The following is a 6,105-nucleotide window of genomic DNA, read 5'->3' as shown; positions in this document are numbered from 1 at the left end:
GCAGGAGATGGAAACCTGCAGGCATTTGAATGGGTTTGAAAAGTGTCCGGCCGTGAGCGCCGGTGAGTGTTTTATGCTCTCCACGGCGAAACCGTTTTTTTTTTTTTAACTGGACACAGAGTCGGACATGCAGTACTCTGTGTCCGGTTTAAAAAAAACAGTTTCACCGCGGAGAGCTCAAAACGCTCCCCTGCGCTCACGGCTGGTCTCGGCATGACAGGTTTCCGTCTTCTGCTGGCAGAAGACTGAAACCTAATACGGAGTGCCGAACGCTGGTGAGAACCCAGCGTAAGCTGTGCCTCCCCTGACTGTACTCGTCTATAGATTAGTACGGGGGGAGGGCGTTCCTCACCACTCACTGCTCTGACAGTACAGAGCTATGGACGAGTACAGTCAGGAGGGGCATTCCTCACAGCCCAGCTAAACCGTCAGAACCCCCTTTTGACAGTGGGCAGACATCGGTAACGACACCGATATCTCTTTCCCCAGGGCACATAATGGCAAAGCTGACAGTGCACTGAATTCAGCACACTGTTGGCTTTCTAGCGGTAAATTATTTACCGCTAGAAAGCCAACAGTGTGCTGAATTCAGTGCACTGTCAGCTTTGCCATTATGTGCCCTGGGGCAAGAGATATCGGTGTCGTTACCCATGTGCCTGAGGACATGAAAGGTCCTCTTTAAAGATGGTAATGCCAATGGCCCCTAATACAGGACAGGACAGCTCCTTCACAATAAGATATATTTTTCGTACTTACTCTTTACTGTGGCCACAACAAGAAGACCGTAAACAAAGGACCCCCATCTATTAACTAAGAATTTCCTAATAGCAGGTGCAAACACGAGTTTTCTCAAGCAGGCAACACCCATAGTATATAAGAAAGGATCACTCACAAATTAGTTCTGGTTGATGTCATTAAATACCTTATGGGAGCCCCTCTTTTTGATTTAGCATGTACCCATGAATGAAGCTTTCAGACTTTCTCTCATACCTAGAGAACTACGTTTTTCTTCATATGCACATACAGCTACATACTGAACTTCCAGATGTTACATGTGTGTGCACTTACACAAAAATGAGAGATCGCATCTATTGTGAGCTCTGCACCTGCACATGCTCTCTATCCAGGAGTCTGAAGGGCTTGTAAAGACATAAGTGTAATGAGGAAAATCCAATTATACCCATAAGTTCCTTTACAGCCTTAAACATGCTAGAAGCTAGTAAACCACGTACATAACCAAATCTATACTTCTACACTATGAGTCTCTATTGAGAAACAATGAGGAGCCAGATGTATTTATCAGTGTATCAGTTGTAGAATAAAGGGCAACACTGCCCCCTAATGAAAAATGAAAGAACTACACCACATCAAATCACATGAACAGAGAAAAAGTCTCACTTAGATAAAGTCCGCACCACAGTCCCGATACAATTTTGGGGTCATTATGAAGTGGCATATAAATAAAGCTATTCCATTCCTATATGGATCTCTTCCAGTAAGAAGATTTAAAGTTGTTTTCCAGGAATTTGATATTGACGACCTATCCTTGGGACAGGTCATCAATATTAGATCAGTGGGGATTCAACATCTGACACCCCATCGATCAGCTGTCCTTGGTCGCCTCTGGTGCTGTAACTATAAGGTGTATAGATCCAGAAACAGAAGGCTCCGTACACTGTGTAGTGGCAGTACCGGATAACTGCAGCTCAGTTCCCTTTCACCTCAATAAAACTCTGCACTCACTATAGTTAGGGCTGTGCTGGTACTGCTGAAGAAGATTCGCATGAATCGCATCCACTCTGCAGTTACTGTAAAACGCTGCAATTTTTCCAGTGGCATTTCTGACGCGGGCAAATCATGGCGTTTCCGGCCCATGGGGCCAAGGGCCAAAAAAAAACAGCTCCTCACCTCCCCTGTGCTCCAGCACAGCTCCCTATCTTCTTCAGGCCTCTTGAACGATATTGGGGATCGATGAGGCCTGTGACTGGGCCTTGGTAGTCACATGGGTCATGCAACATCATCACATCTCCATGTTACGACCCCCTCCTGACCACTGAGGCCCAGTCACGGCCCTCAGCGGTACCTGACATCATTCAGAAGGCCAGAAGAGGCTGAAGACTAGTGTTGGAGTAATACTGTTTTTTATGTTTGATTACATTCCTCTGACGAGACCCCAAAGTAGAATAGCAGTTCCAGTTTGGACATTTTCAGTCCAAACGAAACTGCAGATAAAAGCTCATGAATACTGTAATAAACAAACCTTCCTTTATCTTTCTCATTCTTTTCGAAGTCACTCTTGGCTTTGGCACCAAAATCAGCAACAACAAATACAGCTTTTCCACATGTGGCCTGAAAAATAAATGTATATATTTAACTTCATAGAGACAAACCCTTCTCTAAAACCAGTTGCCCCAAAAATTAACAGATCCCAATAGGTCCACTTCTTGGATCCAACTCTTATCACTGGAAGAAGTATGAAACCATTTCTTTTACAATATTCCTCCTATAAACTTTACAGCTACCCCATCTTCTTTCTCTCGCACTCCTGTTTCTATCCCTTTCGTCTCTTAGACACAGGGTTATAAAACATTATTTTTGGCCTGGGTGTCCTTCGCCTTCCAGTAACCTGGTCAGGCTGAGGTCCAGGAGCTGATGGTTTCCCAGTGAATACCAGATGTGTGCATGTAATGTACATCTGGGACTGTGTGGGCACCTGGACTTTGGCCATTTATTAGCAGGATGGTGGAAAATATTGTTTTTCTAAACAATGTAACAAGGTTAAGTACACAAAAATTGTGGAAAAGAAGTAAAAGGCATAAGTAACTGTGTAACGTCACCCTGTGTCTATGAACTATGTGAGTATAGGTTTCAACGATAAGTTACTTTGGTTGGAAAAAACCCTTATGGAACAAATACAGTAAAAATTGTATATAGGTTAAAGGTAAATATGAGAAAATCACAATTTTTTTGTTTTTCTTTTAACCTCAAAGCTAGGCCCCACGCAAACGACATTTAAAAACTTTTTCTTACATTTGTTACATGTCCATTTTTAGAGCAATGGAAGTCAGTGGATACAAATACTTTTTAAAGGCGTTGTCCCGGGATTGGCTGATGATGGATTTGGGGCTTCTGGCCACATCACGACCCCCTTGGTCACATGATCGGAAGCAGCAATCTGCCCCGGTTCAATCCTCACCCGATCTCACTGGTAATTCATTCATTTTAATGTCTGTTTTTCTACTCTAGTGTGCTTTTAGCCTTTAATCTCTCTAGCAATGCTTACAGAATTCTGTTATTGTAAAGCCGGGTTCAGACAGGGTTTTTTGGTCCGGAATTTGACACGGATGCCGCCTCAGACTCCGGACCAAATAACGGCTAGCAGCGCCTGGATGCCGATGCAGTGCAACAGCTTGCAGTCACGTCATTCCACTCCGGATTAGGCCCAAATGAATGGGCCTAGTCAGGAGGAAGGTGTTGCGAGGCGGATGTCTGCAGCTGAATCAGCCGCAGAATCCGCCTGAAGAAAGGGCATGTCGTTTCTTTTTTCAGTGAGCAAGAAAAAAACGCTCGCAGAAAAAAAGAAATGACTAGCCCCCATTGATTTCAATGGGAGGCATTTTTTTTGGTCAGGATTTTAACGTGGATTCCGCCTCAAAATCCTGACCAAAAAACACAATGTGAACCCGGCCTTTAAAGCCCTAGTCACACTACCAATGTTAAAGGCTGTGTGACAGCTGTTTTTTATAGACATGGCTGAATTAAAGGCAATACATGTGAATGGATCATTTTAATAGACCATCAAAAAATAGATCATGTCCTACTTCTGGCTATTTTCACAGATCCCTCAATAGACTCAAATCCACGAAAACAGCCCCTCAGATTTTTTGGACAACCATGACGTGGCTGTTTGATCAATGTAAACTGTGCAAATTGGCTGATGATTGGCCAAAAGTGGTCAATCGTGACATTCATTTTCTCCCTAACACAAGCCAAAAATTTACAACATGCTTATGTACATATTTTTATGAACAATCATCTACTGAAATTGTTCATTTTGACCAATGAAAGGCTATGGCCATCGGTAAGGTAGAGCTAAGGGATGGAATATGCGGGTCGGGGGAAGATGTTCATTTCCCATTCATATTGTAGCTACTCCTGGTTTTGGATCAAACAAACGCAACAAAATCTGCAACGAAAGGAGCAGCTTTACTGCAATGTGCGGCCTCAGCTTTAGACTGACTGACAAAGTGACTTGGAGACTATTGGGAGAACTGGAAAATCTACTTACATCATGTCTTGGTAGGAGCGCCTGGTGCGCAACAAATCAGTTTACAATTTTTGTGGTATGGAATTGTGTAGTAAGTGTGCGATTGTATACAAGGTAGAACCAATTCAAGACAGCTGTGTGTGGTCCGGGTAACACAGTACATTCTGTGTGATGGCTGCATGTCCCAAACCAACCGCAGCCTGGCTGAACCAAACTCATTGCATCACAGACCATTATGACGAGTGAGTTTGGTTCAGTCGAGCTGTGGTTAGTTTTATTTCCTGGACTGAACACAACTGTGTGACTCCAACTCACCGCATCATAGTAAGTGATCATGCAGTGAACTCCCGAATACCGGTACTAAGCTTACACTGAATCTTTTGGTGCTGAATTTGAGGCTTTTAAGCTCCAGAAACAACTTAAAAAACCATTCAGTGAGAGTTAGGCCTTATTCACACGGCCATTTTTAGCTTTTTGAAAAGATCCATTTACAATCATGGGTTTTATAATAGTCATGTAAATAGGTCTTCTGTGGACGTGAACGGGCCAACACAGCGGTTTTTCACAGGAATCAATTCCGTGAAAAGCAGTACAATTGTGTGGACAAGGCCTAATGTCTGGGGGGAAAAAAAAAACATATATATATATAATTTTTTTTATTTATTTATTTATTTTTTTGATGGCCTATCCTTTCACAGGGTTGGTATAAAAAGAGGATTTTACACCAGATCACCTCCTCAAATTCCTCTCCAAACTAGTGACGCAACTTTCTAATGTGCCGGCATGTACCTCTGACTGACACCTCACACCCATTATCTGATACTCAGTCACCAGCACCATCAGTCACAGACAGGTCACATGACCTCTATATACACTGTATTCCCGGTCACCTTTGTGCACCCACTTGATGCCTTATATAAACACTGCAGGAGGGTGGAAGGTCACAAATTTTAGTCAATATATTCTAGCAAGTGGCCTAACTTTATTCATACCTCCGAACAATGAGGGGGCCAGAAGGAAGAAGCAGTATACTGTGGTGGCCACAATGAAAGAACATAAGACTGTGGGGTCCACAACAAGGTGGGTATTATACTGTGGAGGCCACAAAGAGGTGACTTTCTATTTAGGGGACATTATACTATGGCGACCCATTAAACATATGGAACCACAATAATGGGGGCATTACACTGCAGGAGCCGCAGTTAAGTTGGCATTATACTGTGAAGACCACAATAAGGGAACACTATATTTAGGGAACCACAATGAGGGGCCATTTTAGTATGCGGTTCACAGTGAGGCTCCCATTATACTGAGAGGACCACAATGACAGGAAATTGTACTGTAAGGTCACAATGAGGTGAGCCTTATACTACGGAGACCACTCTAAGGGGCCATTTTACAATGGGGTCCACAGTGAGGGGCCCATTATACTGTGGGGGCTACAATGAGGTGGGCCTTATACTATGGAGACCACCATTTTACTATCGGGGCCACATTGAGGTAAGCCTTATACTACAGAGAAAGCACTAAGGGGCCATTTTACTATGGGGGCCACAGTGAGGGGCCCATTATACTATGAGGACCACAGTGAGCAGAAATTTTACCGTGGGTCCACAATTTGGCGCCATTTTACCTCAGGGGTCTACAATGATACACAAACCTGTAACCTGAACACTCAAATTGAGAACCTGAGGTGACGAAACCCCAACATGGTGTTCTCTCATACACATATCATGCCTCACATTGTCCGTCCATTTCTTACTTCTTCTCAGTCATAGCTGACATTAGCCCCTCCATGACTCTCCCTAATCTCCTCAGCGACTACTACGTCGTCGCCG

Source organism: Leptodactylus fuscus, chromosome 8 (genome assembly GCF_031893055.1).
Source record: "Leptodactylus fuscus isolate aLepFus1 chromosome 8, aLepFus1.hap2, whole genome shotgun sequence".
Classification (NCBI taxonomy): Eukaryota; Metazoa; Chordata; class Amphibia; order Anura; family Leptodactylidae; genus Leptodactylus; species Leptodactylus fuscus.
Note: the sequence above shows the minus strand (reverse complement) of the source record.